Source organism: Microcebus murinus, chromosome 13 (assembly GCF_040939455.1).
Source record: "Microcebus murinus isolate Inina chromosome 13, M.murinus_Inina_mat1.0, whole genome shotgun sequence".
NCBI lineage: Eukaryota > Metazoa > Chordata > Mammalia > Primates > Cheirogaleidae > Microcebus > Microcebus murinus.
This window is the reverse complement of record NC_134116.1, coordinates 34,085,746-34,101,010: the sequence shown is the minus strand read 5'-3', so window position 1 is coordinate 34,101,010 and position 15,265 is coordinate 34,085,746. Positions and strand designations below refer to the sequence as shown.

Here is a 15,265-nt window from a genome sequence, read left to right as displayed (position 1 = left end):
GGAGAGATGGAACTCTTAAGGTGAGGGAGAATGAATGGTTCCCAGGAATTTCAGAGACCTGAAGAAATGAAAATCGTTAAAACTAACTTACCATTGACCTGCTTAAATGATTGAAAGAGAAATAAGAGTAAATACTAGAATACTATTGGGCTAGTTGGGCTGTTCTTTAAATGCAATCCACTCTGGCACAGGAAGATGTGGGTTTATGCATTTATAAGCATTGTAGTGCTCGCTGTAACAGCACATACACTAAAACTGGAATGATAGAGAGATTAGCATGGCCCCTGTGCAAAGATGACAGGTAAATTCATGAAGTGTTCCATATAAAAAATAAGCATTGTAATTATATTATATATATACAGACATATATATTTCTGTTTTAAATGCCATGTAAAAATAGGAAATAATTTCCCACAATATGGATGGCAACAATATCATGTCAAAAAATAAAATGCTACAAATATTAATATTTAAATTGCATTCCCAAATGTAAATAGAAGTATAACAGTTGCAAAATATATCAGAATAGTGAGGTAATATGAACTTCTTTTAAAAAATACATTTAAGCATCATATCCATTATTATTTTCTTATAGAGTTTCTTTGAATAATCAGGATAATTTATTTCTTTTTTAATTCCTTTACATATGATATCTGTATGCTAGGAACTAAATTCAGAAAATTCAAAGATCTACAGGCAACTCTGAGTGTTTTTTATGATAAAAGAATCACAGCAAATATGATTTTGAACTCTTGCATTAAATGAATAATTATTATTTAAAAATAACATTCTAAGTGTCAGTTTAATATATACTTACCTTTTTTGCTCATTAATAATCCCAACTTTTCTAGATAATAAAGCAAAACATCCCATTTCTATTAAATTTTGAAGTGATTTCTTCATTGTGGCTATTAATTCATAAAAAAGCACATGCAATTATGAACACAAGGAAAAGTGTGAGAAAACAATTTGAAATACTCCTAACAGATGGTTAACTAATTATTGAGCTATTCTGTTGATAAAATATGAATTATATATAAATCAAACATTGGTAAATAGTATAATATATGGCATACAAAGTTTATTCATAAATGCTCACCACTTAAACCCAGTACTATCATTTTTGGATGCCCCTCTATACCATATAAGACGCTAAAAGGCACAGAAAAAATACAGCAGAAATGACAGCTCCTTTTAAACAACTTCCTGTTAGGAGATAATTCATTTACAGAACCAACTGCAGTATGCAGTGAGTATGATATATGATATCCGAGGTGGGATAAATTAGTTTTCTCTAATAAAGATAAGCTATGTCTGAGTTAGACCTAATCATAAGCAGGCTTTAAACTTGTAGTTTTGGAAAAGTAGGGTTTTCCAGGCAGAATTAACAAACACAAGCAATGCCACAAAGAAAGAAAATTGTGACAAATGTGGCAAAGAGTTAAACTTGACTAAAGTGTGACACAGGAAAGATATGAGCGCGTAATGGGTGAGATAAACAAGTCATTGAATCCATAGCTACTCAGATATTTGATTGAATTGACTGATTCATTCATTGTCACTTGTTCAAGCAAGCATTTCTTGACTGCATGCTCTGTGCTGAATCATTGAGTATCCCTTGAGCCTTCAAGACCTTGCCCAGAAAGCTGTTCCCAAACTTAACTTTATTTCTTCCCAGAAGGATTTGAGGGTGAATCAAAAGCTAACCAAGACAAAGTAAACAAAGATATTAACACTTCAAGGCTTTTTGCTGCCTTCCATCTTCTCTGACATGACAGCAAGAGGCTGCTGAATTTGTTTGTCAGTGGTATGTGTCCTAGGAAAGAAATGTGATGAAAACCCAGGCCACACGGGGCAAGAAAGAGCTTGACTGACTCTGGCCTCTTTATGCGCGGTGCAAGACAGTCTGGTGCTAAACTTCAGGGTATAGGCTCTGAATTCAAGTCTGGTTTAGAATCCTGGCTGTCCCTTGATAGCTTAACCACTTCGGTACGAACGTCGACTATAGTCGACAGCCACAGATGAACACGCACGGCGACTTTAGCCAACAGCCGTGATATGACTTTTCTAATTTTTCATTTATCAAAATAAAATTGTGAACATTTAAACATAACGTAATGAAAACATATATGTATATGTTACCTATTCTGATTTACATTACAAGTAAAGCTGCCTGTAAAGTAAAACAAGCTTTCAGTGCTTTAAAGCTTTCCTCATCACACAAGAGCAAAACGGATTCGTCCTCAATGCACAGCACACACCATCGAGCAGACTGTGAGTGCCGGCTGTGGGCAAGGTTTCGCAGCGGCCAGTGTGGTCCTGAAGTGGTTAATGACCCTGGGCGTGTCATTTAATCTCTCTGTGTCACAGTTTCCTTATCTGTAATATAGATAAAGTGCTTAAAACAGTGTCAAGCACATGGTAAGTTCTTAAATATCAGCTATTAAAACAACTTGGGATACACTGCTCTAAACAATGAGGGATAGCTCCCTAGTGATAGTCTTGGGGCATTTTATTTTTAAATTAAGACTGTGGGATTTCTCAGAGCCTCAAGAATGGTGCTCTGGTTTGCTTCCTTCTGTGCAAGACCATTGTCCTTGCATGAAGAGCTGTGTCTTACCTTTACTTTTTCTAACCATTTGGCTTATGCCATGTTTCCACCTAATCCTGACATCCTCATTGGGCCAATGGATGCTTATACATTTGAAAACACACATTTAATCCAAAGCTGGTATTTATTTAACATTATTATAAACATACTAAAGATGAGAATTTTTAAGGCAAAATCTTCTTCTTCGTTTTCTTCTTCTTCTTTTCTTCTTCTTCTTCCTTCTCCTCTTTCTTCTTCTTCTTCATGGTGTTATACAGTTAGCAATATACATTTGCAATTAATCCAAGTAAACTTTGATACTGTCCCAGTTCATGGGCAGTGAAAGTACCTTATAATAACAAAATATTTCTAATTTTTCTTCCCTCTTGTTTCTCCATCATCTCTTTCATTCATTTCACTTATATAAGTATATATGCATATATACACATATGCATAGTTCATTAAATACATTGTTGATATTATTTTGAACAAGCTGTTTCTTATTATATCAATTAAGATTAAGAAAATAAAGTTTTTATTTTTTCTTCATATATTCCTTCTCCTATGCACTTCCTTTTTAAGTGTATATCCAAGTTTCTGACCTATATCATTTTTCTTCTCTCCAAAGAACTTTTTAAACATTTCTTACAAAGCAGGCATCAAATTTCTTCAATTTTTTCTTGTCTGAGAAAGTCTTTATTTCTTATTCATTTTTGAAGGACAACTTCACAAAGTACAGGACTCTAAATTGGTGGGGTTTTTTCTCTCAACACTTTAAATACTTCATTCCACACTTCTGTTTGTGTGGTTTCTGAGAATAAATTAGATGAAATTCTTATCTTTGCTCCTTTATAGGTAGGGGGTTTTATTTTGTCTCCTCTGACTTTTTTCAAGATTTTTTTCCTTTTTATTTGACCTTCTAAAGCTTGAATATGATACATCTAAGTGTAGGTTTGGGGGGTGTTTATTCTTATTAGATTTCTTTGAGCTTCCTGAATCTGTGTTTTACTGTCTTACTATCATACTACCTACTGAGAATTAGGGAAATTCTCAGTCACTATTACTTTAACTATTTCTTCTGTTCCTTACTTTCTTTCTTCTTCTACTGGTATTCTCATCATCCTGTAGTTCTTGAATACTATGGGGATATTTTCATTCTTTTTTTCTCTTTCATTTTCTCCTGAGGTCTATTATATCCTCAAGTTCAGAGATTCTTTCCTCAACTCTGTCCCATCTACTAATGAGTTGATCAAAAGCAGTCTTCATTTCTGTTACAGTATTTTTGATCTCTAGAATTTCTTTTTAATTTTTTCTAGACTTTTCATTTTTTGTTCTTATAATATCCATTTGTTCTTACATATTGTTTACTTTTTCCTTAAATGCTGTAGCATATTAATTATAGTTTTTCTTAGCATTCCTGGTCAGGTAATTCCAACATTCCTGTTCTACCTGACTCTGGTTCTGATGTTTGTTCAGTCTCTTCAAACTATGTTTTTTTTGCCATTTAGTATACCTTGTAATTTTTTTCTTGAAAGATGGACATGATGTACCAGGTAAAAGAAACTGCTTTTAATAGGACTTTAGTAATGCAGTTGTAAGGTTTGTAGGGAGGGGAAGCCTTCTATATTCCCATAATTGGGTATTAGTTTTTTGGTGAGCCTGTGCCACTGGATTATAAATTTCACTAGTGTTTCTCAATCTTTTTTCCCCCTCTGGTGAGATAAGATGGCTAGAGCTGGCTTGAGTTGGGTATTTCCCTTCCGCTGGTTAGGTTAGGCTCTGGTAAAACATGTTGGGCTCTGGTAAAATGGTTTCTTCTGATGGCCAGCCTTGTTAAGAACAGAATGCTCTGGTGTATTTCAGAATGGTTGCTGCTCCTCTCCCATGCTGGAAGCACTAGGAAATTTTTATTCAATATTCATAATGAGAACTTGGTAGAGCTATAGGAGGTGAAACTCTAAAAAACTCTGGGAATCCCCATGACTGGGTTCCTCTAGAGTTCTTAACTTCAGACTTATTTATATTTAACCTCTAGCAATTCATAAATTATAGTTCAGATTTTGCCACCTTGGAACTGGTTCTCCCCCAGTAAGTTGTGATTCTCTGTCTGTTTCTCCAATTTTGGAGGCAGCAGTTTGCCCTGTGATCTCACTCCTCTGAAGGATCTAAGAAAAAATTGTTGATTTTTTTAGTTTGTTCAGATTTGACTTGATAGAACTAAGTGGTGACTTCTAAGCTTCTTACATGTCAGACCAGGAATAGGAAGTCACTCAAACCATTCTTTAAAATACTTGCATTTATCCACAATATCTGGGAAGCCCCATCAATTTTGACTATTGCTGGTCTACAGTAGCCTAGGTTTAGATTTCCCCATTTTAAAAACTTGGAGAATGGGGGATATTTTTGTTATGTTCTGGTACATCTGGTTCTCACTCTATCTTACACACAAAAAAACATCAAATCCTGATTGTCAGCCTCTGAGACAGCAGAAGTTTGACTGTAAAGCATGACTCTGCCTTGCCTGTCCCTCCCAATAAACAATTGCTCACTGTGGGCCTGGGGTCCCCACCCAAGGTAAATGACTCAGTTGCAATTTCAAAAATATCATAAGCAAGCACAGAATATTTGTGCAAGGAGATGGAACAATAAAGCCTACTTTAACCAAGTTATGCATCATTTAATTAGTATGGCGTTGAATGGCATTGAGCAGAATCCTAAGAGCAATAAAAATAAGGATCATCATAACCACTAGAGATATTGTTCGGTGTTGAATTTTTGCCTTTATCACCTCTTTTTATTCTCTTCCTCTACACATTTTGTCCCAGCACTGGTTAGCCTGTGCAATTATTTATTTTGCAGACATTTAGTGACGTGCTTAGTTTCAGTTCGTCTCCTGGAGAAGCTCTAATAAGCACTTCTTTTATTCTGGATTTCAGTGTTTCCCAATGAATTTCTGAATCATAGACTCTCTGGAGTTTCATCTTTCTAGTTATGAAAATATTTAATAAATTGTGGAAGAGAAAGCAAGAGAGTCATTTGGAGTAATGTTAGTCAGAGAAAGCAACTTTGGAGATGGCCTATACCTGAAGAGTCCATCTCTCACCTTCACTCAACCCTCTTGGGCAACTTTCTGCAATGCCTTCCAGACTTGGTTCCAATGTCACCTCCTCTACAAGAATGTTCCTAACTTCCCCTATGAATGACCCTGCCTCTCTGGCTCACAAGTCCCTGCATATGGCACAATGTAGTTGACCTGTGCACAAGTCTGCTTTTCCCCATATGCCATGAGTTATGTGAGAATGGAAGCCATATCTCACATGTCTTTGAGCAAACAGAACCTATCCCTGTTATGATATATATATATATAAATTTTTTATTTCAGAAGATTTTAAAATAGTTGATAAAATTTTATGTTTTATAAATGTTCCCCATGTACATTATGGATGCTCTAAAGAAGACTGCAAGTGTCTTCAGCACTTATCAAATTAACACACAGTGTGTGTGCCTTCTTTTCGTGTTTTCTTCAGCTCTGGGTACATGGCACTTGGAAAAAGACAGAAGACAGTTGGCAATATTTCTGATGAGCCCTTTCTTAGGAATCCCCCTGTTTATTACCACTAAAAAGCACTTATTAATTTACTTGCACTTTGTTCAGATAAAGTAGAAGTTTTAACTAAATGGTTTAATCTATGATTTTAGATAGCTAAAATATGCACACAATTGTTAGCTCCTGGAGGGAAGGGAAGGTTCTAGTTTATCTTGCCTTACAAAGTACATTAAACAGTACAAAGTATTATAGCTGTTTTTAAAAATATTCTTTTATGACAGGGCTGAATCATGGGGTCAAGGAGCTTATATGAGCAAGCAATGCCTTTGCTGCTCAGAAGGTGGAATGCAGAGTTGAGGCAGGGATACTCTTAGTGGCATTGCACATTCTCTATTCCAAACTCTCTTCATCTCAGCCCTTTCCTTGTAATTTGACCAAACAGAGAAGAAAGTTGATAGCATTCTCTTGTACACTTTCACTGGCAGTAAATGTGGTAAGTGCAGTGTTAATCTATCCTCAGGCCTTTAGGACAGATGGAACCCAAGGTTGTCCTGCTAGCGGTCAAGTATTCAGACGGGAAAAATGATTTGGGACATTGTAAATTCTCAAGTGAATTCATTTAGGCAAAAAGAGGCAAGGTTTCTTTTTCCTAAAAAGCTATACATTTTTTTTAAATTGAATCATTCCGGTAATTGTCTGATTATGTTTTGCCTTTGTGGGACAGCTTTTGAGTTTTCACTCTGCCTATTTATTGATGATGGGGCTGTAAGTCTCTTGGAAGACTTTGACACCTGGCCAGCAATCATCCTCTCCACCCTCAGGCCTGACGTCATCCTGGGTGACTTCACCTGACAACCTTGCCTCCTGGTTCCTGGCCTGTCTCGCCTTTGAGAACTTTCCCCCACCCATGGCCACACCTAGACTTTGTCACCTACAGATTGGGTCAGTTCTCAAATAAAGCAGTCAGAGTCATTCTTAACCACGTGTTAACCGTAGCCTCTTTCACTCACTTTATTGTTCCCAACACACCAGTTCTTTGACTTCTTTGATATCTTTACTTTATAGAGTCCCTTGTCCCTGTCCCCTATCTTTACTCAGCTCCCTCCATGCCATAACCACATCCCTTTGTTCACCAGTTTTCTAAAACCTCTTATTCCATGGTCTTTCCACCACTCCTGACTGGAGAAAGCCACACAAACCTTTATTAATCTAACTGCCACAGTCTCTGCTTTGGCATATAGCTCATTGACATTTCAAGAGAAAAATCACACAGCAGTCAGGATTGGTCAACCATATATATATACACGTGTCAGATTTTGGTGGGGTACGTGTAGCTTCCTAATAGCATGATTAAGCTTTTCCTGGTCAACATGCACCCATTCTGTGTGGCATTTCGGCACTCTCAAAAGTCCAGCACCTCCTTAAATCTGATTATTCCATCTCACTCTTTATTTTTAATGTCTCTTAATGTCACTGGCACATGCATATGTATTTCCAGTGAGGAGAGGACTCCCTTGCTTCCAACTCCCCCCCCCCCCGCCCCCCGTGTCTCTCCCTAGTTTTCTTCTTCCCATTTAAAGCCCAACTTCTTAAAAGAATTGTCTTTACCAACTATCTCCATAGTTCTCTCTCCCAACCACGACTCAACTTAGCCTTTTATTCTTACTGCTATACTCAAGCAGATTGTTAAAAGGCCACAACTGATTGTAAGTCTTTTTTTTTTTTTTTTGAGACAGAGTCTCACTTTGTTGCCCAGGCTAGAGTGAGTGCCATGGCGTCAGCCTGGCTCACAGCAACCTCAATCTCTTGGGCTCAAGTGATCCTCCTGCCTCAGCCTCCCGAGTAGCTGGGACTACAGGCATGTGCCACCATGCCCGGCCAATTTTTTGTATATATATTTTTAGTTGGTCAATTAATATCTTTCTATTTTTGGTAGAGACGGGGTCTCGCTCAGGCTGGTTTCGAACTCCTGACCTTGAGCAATCCGCCCGCCTCGGCCTCCCAAAGTGCTGGGATTACAGGCGTGAGCCACCGCGCCCGGCCTGTAAGTCTTTATCTTACTTAATCCCTCAGTGATAGAAATGCAACCAATTGCTCCCTCTTTCTTCCCATATTATTTATGTCACCACACTCCCTGGTTTTTCTTCATGTCTTTATATGTTCATTCATGGTTCCCTTGCTGTCTCCTCTTCCTCTGGCCATTCCTTTCATTTTTATTTATTTATTTATTTTTCAGACAGAGTCTCACTCTGTTGCCCAGGCTAGAGTGCCATGGTGTCAGCCTAGCTCACAGCAACCTCAAACTCCTGGGCTCAAGCAATCCTTCTGCCTCAGCCTCCTGAGTATCTGGGACTACAGGCATGCAACACCATGCCTGGCTCATTTTTTCTATATATTTTTAGTTGGCCAATTAATTTCTTTCTATTTATAGAAAGAGACAGGGTCTCACTCTTGCTCAGGCTGGTTTTGAACTCCTGACTCTGAGTGATCCTCCTGCCTCCGCTTCCCAGAGTGTTAGGATTACAGGCGTGAGCCACCAAGCCTGGCCTGCCCATTGCTTTTAAATTGGTGCTATTGAAAGTGCTGTTTCGGATGTGTTTCCTATGTCATTCCACAGTCTTGTAGCAGGAAGAGGAATAGTTCTGTTCCCAAGGATGTGCACATCCTAACCGCTAGAACCTGGTTTACCTTATGTGGCAAAAAGGGCTGTGCAGATCTGATTCTGTTAAGGACCTGGAGCTGGGAAGATTATCCTAGATTGCCCAGGAGAGCCCAATATAATTTAATAAGAGAAAGTGGAAGGCAGGAGAGTCAGTGAAGGAGATGTGGTGATGGAAGTAGAGGTCAAAGTGACACAGGAAGCCTCTAGAAGTTGGAAAAGGCAAAGACAGAGATGTTCCCCTCAAGTGTCCAGAAGGAATATGGCTTTGCTGACACCTCAACACCATAAGACCCACTTCAGACTTCTGAGCCTCCAGAACTGTATGATAACACATTTGTGTTATTTTAAGCCACTGAGTTTGTGGTAATTTGATAATGTAGCAATAGATAGTAGGCCAGCTCTTTCTCTGGGCAATGTCACCTGTGGCTTCAGGTCTTTATTCTTTACCCATCTTCATTCAGAAGCCTCCTGAATTAGCTATGGTCGCCTCATTGCTGTACCGAACTCACACCCTAAACATATAATTCCTCATTCATAGTTCAGTTTAGATATTGCTTCTGCAGCAGTATTAGGTAGGTGAAAATGTTAGCAGAATGGCCCCTCTCTTGTCATTTAGAAACGTAGGCTGACAGTGGTGCTGCTGTCTTCAACATTCAGTTAAAAAAAAGAAATCCCCATTCCATGAAGAAAAGACTATGACACAGTGCACATGATAGGTTTTTATAGGTCTGGCCCATATGCGGGGTATTTTTCTTCTCCTCACATTCTACTGAATAGATTTCAGTTACATAGCAGCATCCAACTGGAAAGGACATAGGGAAATTTAGTTTACTCATGTGCCCATGACAACAGAGAAAACATGGATTTTGTTCAGTAACTTATTAACATACCTCCCAAATCTATATTTCTAAGTCTGACCTATTTTCAGACAACTGGAGCCACATAGCCAACTTCTTACTGAATAGCTTTGACCAGAGGCATCTAAGAACCTTGAACTCAAAATTTCAAACTCTGAACTCATTATCTTCCCAATGATGTGCCTCCTCCTGTGTTTTTATGTCAGTGAATGGTAGCAGTGTTACCCATGCCAGAAACCTGGAGCCATCTGTGACTTCTCTCTCATTGCTTAATCCATTACCAGGTCAATAAACAGTGAAGAAAAGAATTATGTTTCAATTCTGTCCATCTCTCCAACATTACTGCCACAACTTTAATTCATTTCATCATCATCACTCACCTAGACTATTGAAAATACCTCTTACCTTGGATCCTTGCCTCCATTCTTAATACCATAAATGTATTCTTAACACTGTAGCCCACATGATTTTCTATAATTATCAGTGCTTCAGTTCATGGCATTCCTCAGTTCCAAACATTTCTACATTTTCCCAGTATTCTTAAGACATCAAAATATAACATGACATGCAAGACCTTCCATGACCTGTACTGGTGCCTCCTGCCTCATCCCCAGCCCTCTCCACCCCATTCTGTACTTTCTCACACCAAACTCTTTCAGTTCCTTTAAGGTTCCACGCGGCCTCTTGTTTCTAGATCTTCATACAACCCTTTTTCCTGCCTGGCTTGTTCTTACTCTCCCCTAACACTTTACCAATCAAGTCCTATTTATCTTTCAGACTTTGGCTTAAATGTCTTTTCCTCTGAGAAACTTTCCCCGTTACCCCACAAGAACATAAAACCTATATCACACTCCATCGTCTGTCTTTCCTGAGATACTGCAAGTTATGTTAGGGCAAGAAAAAAGGCTGTCTTATTTTTATCCTTAAGGCCCATTATATAGCCTGGTATATAGTAGTGCTGAGTAAGTATCTGTTGAAAAAATGAATAGATCCTCCTTTATGTATATCTAAGACTTATGAAGCTAGATGAAGACCAAGACATTTATATTACCACCACTGAGGTCCAATTCCCACCTATACTTCTAATTTCTTTGCTGGTTAAAATTAACATTAATAACAATAGTAACTGCTATCATGGTGTGATCCTCAATCATAAACAGTAGCTATGTTTTATGTATAAGATACAGTTATCAAATTAACCCACTCATAGTGTTTCAAAAGGACACAATAATAACTGAAACCTCTACTCAATATAAGAATGCTTTATAAATAAAAACCAAAACAAAATAAAAGTTATTTTATAATTCAAGAAAATGGGTGTGGGTGTGTGTGTGTATACATATATATATATATATGTATATATATATACACACAATATATATATATATCTTAGTCTGTCTCTGCTGCTATAACAAAATACCTGAGACTGGGTTATTTACAAAGACAGGAATTTCTTTTCCACAGTTCTGGAGTCCCAGATCAAGTTGCCAGTGAGATTCAGTGTCTGGTGAGGACTGTCCCTGCTTCTGAGATACAATTGTGCTGCTGCCTCTGAATGTGACATAAGGGGCAAACGCTGTGTTCTCACATGCTGCAAGGTAGAAGGGTAAAAGGGGACTAGTGAGTTCCCCCCATTCTTTTATGAAGCTGCTAATCCCATTCATGAGGGCTTCACACTCATGACTTAATAACCTCTTAAAAAGGCCTTACCTCTTAATATGATCACCTTGGGGTTTAAGTACCAACAGGTGAATTTTGGAGGGACATATACATTCAAACAGTAGCATATGCATATTCATATATGTATGTATATACGCACACTTTATATGTAATTTTCTTTTAACCCAACTTCATGTCTTTATAGCAGTAGGAAAAGTATACAAATTTTATGATTCCTAAACTACTAGCTAAATTCAATTCATCTTTTAATTCAGAAAGGGCCTAACATAGTACCCATTAGGGATCTGGTCCAACACTCTCTTATATGACAAAAAATAATTATTATTTTTGAAATCATTATGGCCAATATGCTCTGCATTTCTCTAACTCAAAGCAAGATCATCCCCAATTGTGAGGGATAAAGTGCCTTTTATCTAACTTCAAGCTTACAAATATTTGCTTAAAACAATCATTTTGATATGGAGATTCTTCAAAGAATGCTTATTAAATAATTAAATATATTTTAATGCCTTAAACTATGTTAAATCAAATTAAGAATAAAACTTCAATCACATCAAAGTCTGAAAATTCAAAATTTTATTCCCAAGGAAACCATAATCTATCTCCCTGGTATAAAATTCTGTTTTCATGAGAAGTTCTTTTAATACAGGACAATGCAATCTTTTATTTGACAGATCAAGCAATTCAATAAAATATTATGGGAAGGAATGGATCTGTGTAAGATTTAGGAGCTTTGATTTGCATTTAAATGGCATCATTCCTTAAGGCTTGTCTATGCCATCTTCAATGGTGAGTTTAATAAATGATGGAAAATAATGCTGACTGTAAAAATATGTGTACAATTGGTCTTCCATGGGAAATGTGAAAAACTTTTATTGGAAGATAAATAGAAAACATTTTTCTGATGAAGCCAAGCCAGTTAGTGCCCCAAGCCAATTCCTCCTCCAAGTAATTTGGTAAGTAGTTTGATGTTTTTGTCTATAGTAACATTCTCACAATTTTCTTTGAGTTTTGGGCAGCAAGTTGTTTAATAATAATAACCAGATTGTAAAAATTTGTTCTGACAGATACTTGCTAACTCTGAACTGTTCGGGGGAGACACAGAAAGATCTACTCACAAAGAGGAGAGAGTAATGAAAGTAAAAAGAAAAAAAATGGCTCTGAGGAAATGAAGAGGAAGAATGAAAAAAGCAAAAAGACCAAAAGAAAAGGTTAAAGAGTACACATGATTAAGTGAGGTAAAAGGACACCTAGAACTGCTTTTGATTTTCCTCAATAGCAATAGTTCCAGATAGCATCTACTTTGGGTCTGGCATATCAAATGCAGCTTTGGAAGATCCTCGGCTCTGCCTGGAAGGTCTTTCTAGCATACCTGCCTCACCCTTGCAGTCTGAGGCAACAGTGACCTTCGCTGAGCTAATTAGCTCTGTTCCATCAATATGGGGACACAAAGTTGATTAGGTCTCAGCATAGCTGAAGTTCGACTGAAGAATCACCCTGAAAGTGATTCATTTATTTAAACAATGATTTTTTTTTTCAGTTTCTAAAATGTGCCAGGAGTATAACAGATTTTTGGAATGTGTATAAAGATAACAAATGCTTAGCATTCACTCTTGCTGAAAGTTTTTGTGAACTCACTTATTTCTTACAGCAACCTAATGCAGCAGCTCTTGTTATCACTCCCATTTTACAGGTAAAGAAACCAAAGGATAGAATGGTTCCATGACAATGGTTCCCAACATAACACAAGCAGTTAAATGGTGGAGGCCTTAGCAAGTGGGACCAGTGGGTAGGACACATAATATCACATGCAGTATGATGAGGGCTAGAATGGCATTATATGCCAGAGGTGACAGAGAGGCAGAGATATTTCCCCTAACAGAGAATGAGGGTATCAGAGAAAACTTCTTGGAAAGATGGTACCTGATCCAAGTCCTAAAGAATGGAGAGGAGTTAGACAAGAGGTGAAGAGAAGACTTTCAGTGTAAGTGAGGAGCTTGAGGAAAATCCTAGAAACCAGAAAAGACACAGATGTTTGAGGAATAGCACTAAGGCCACTGGGATAGGAGTCTGGTGAGAAGTCAGGGTGGAGGTAATAATAAAAGGAGGGAGAGAAGTAACTACTGCCCAAGCCCTAAAAATCCTGGTTTACCAGTCAGGCCATGGATTGTCATCAAATGAATTTTAACTGAGAAAAATATATTTAGTTCTTAATATTAGAATAAATAATAAATATTGCTTATTGGTTAAAAGAAGTGTTTTTTGTTTTGTTTTTTTTTAACTTAGGCAGATCTTGGTTTTGAATCCTGCCTTGTACTTAATCTCTGACAGTGGGTGAGTCACTCCCCTGGACCCCCACTGCCTTGTTTGTAAAACAGTCCAATTACACAGCTCACAGTAGGATGTTAGGGTGAGATGAGATCATGCTTAGTAATGGCTTAGTAAATGGAGATGCCCACAATGTGTATGACAAACTAGAGAAGACAGGAAGGAAGGATACTTGTTAAGAGCTTACTTAAGTAACTCAGCAGTGATACAGTGATGGCTCAAACACTGATTCTCAATGGGGTGGGAGTGGGGCTGATTTTGCCCCTTCCAGGGGACATTTGGCAATGTTTGGAGACATTTTGGGTTATCACAACTGAGGGTGAGTGATACTGGCATCCAGTGGGAAGAGCCCAAGAATGCTATTAAACCTTCTACAATATATAGGACATCTTCACACAGAAAAGAATTATCAGTCCAATATATCAATAGGGCCATATTGAGAAACATTGTCTTAAGCTAAGGGAGTAGGAGTGGAGACAGGAGGAAGTAGACAGATTGAAGCAATGTTAATGAAGCTAAATCAAAAGGTCTTGGTAACTGTTTTGGTGTGGAAGGTACCAGAGTTATAGGAATGAGGTCTGATTTGTTTATGCTAGCACCCATTACAGTACCTTACACATAGATGTTACTCTAAAATATTTGTTGAATGAAAAAAGGAATGAATACATGAATCAATGAATGAATGAATGAATGAATGAAGAAACATTAAAGAATAACCTCTAGCTTTTTGGCCTGGGCTATTCAGTTAACGGTGGCATCAGCCTCTGCACTACGGGACACAGGAAGAGGAGATGGTCTTGGAGAAAAGATGGTGAGTTCAGGAGTGAATTTGAGATGCTTAAGACAGCCATTTAAAATTACACAGAGACTCAAATGTTCAGTCATTTGATGCCTCAACTGTTGAATCTGCCAAATGAGATAAAAAATTTAAAAAATAGAAACCCTCATTGAAAAGAGTCTATGAAATAAATATTAGAGATTTATAAATTATAGCCAAGAATGAATTCAAGGTGTTTTTATAGCTGGAGAAATCTATATTTTGTATCTGTTAATTTTTCTGAGGAAACCACATTTTAAAACTTTCATGGTCTTAGTGTGCCAAATAGTTCTTCTCATCATTCTTTCTTGCCTAACCTTGCTATTAAAGTGATGGCTCTGAAATGATGTAGAAAATCTGCTTATGCCATTTAAGCACTAGAGGCATTGGGACTACTCTCATCCACAGATGTGGTCACTTGTGTCCTCTCCAACCTAATCCCTTTTACAAATCCATTCAGTCTCCAAGGACCCATAGGACATTGACCAATAGCCCCTAGATTCCAATTAGAGACATTTGTGCCTAGAGCTCCGTTTGCCCACACTCAGAGGGTGCCACTTGATGGCCTTGTTGCATGATTTCTATGTCACTAGAGAAGCACAGGAAAGCTACAGATACCAGCAATACTGAGGTCATTGCCCCCACTCTGTTTATACCCTTGTCACTTCCACTATGGTTATAACTCTGTTCTTCACACATGCCTTTGCCATAAAGCTCTTTCTAAGCTTCTTCTAACCCCAAAAGTTACCCTGTTCTTTTAATTTATATACTGTTACCTAAAACC

At 37.7% G+C, this 15,265-nt stretch overlaps 1 non-coding gene across 1 annotated transcript; it reads left to right on the top strand.

The window, feature by feature from the left end:
- Nucleotides 1-225: 225 nt before the first annotated feature.
- On the top strand, nt 226-329 carry LOC142875296 (U6 spliceosomal RNA). Its single transcript, XR_012922691.1, has one exon. It is a non-coding gene; the product is annotated as a U6 spliceosomal RNA (small nuclear RNA).
- Nucleotides 330-15,265: the final 14,936 nt, after the last annotated feature.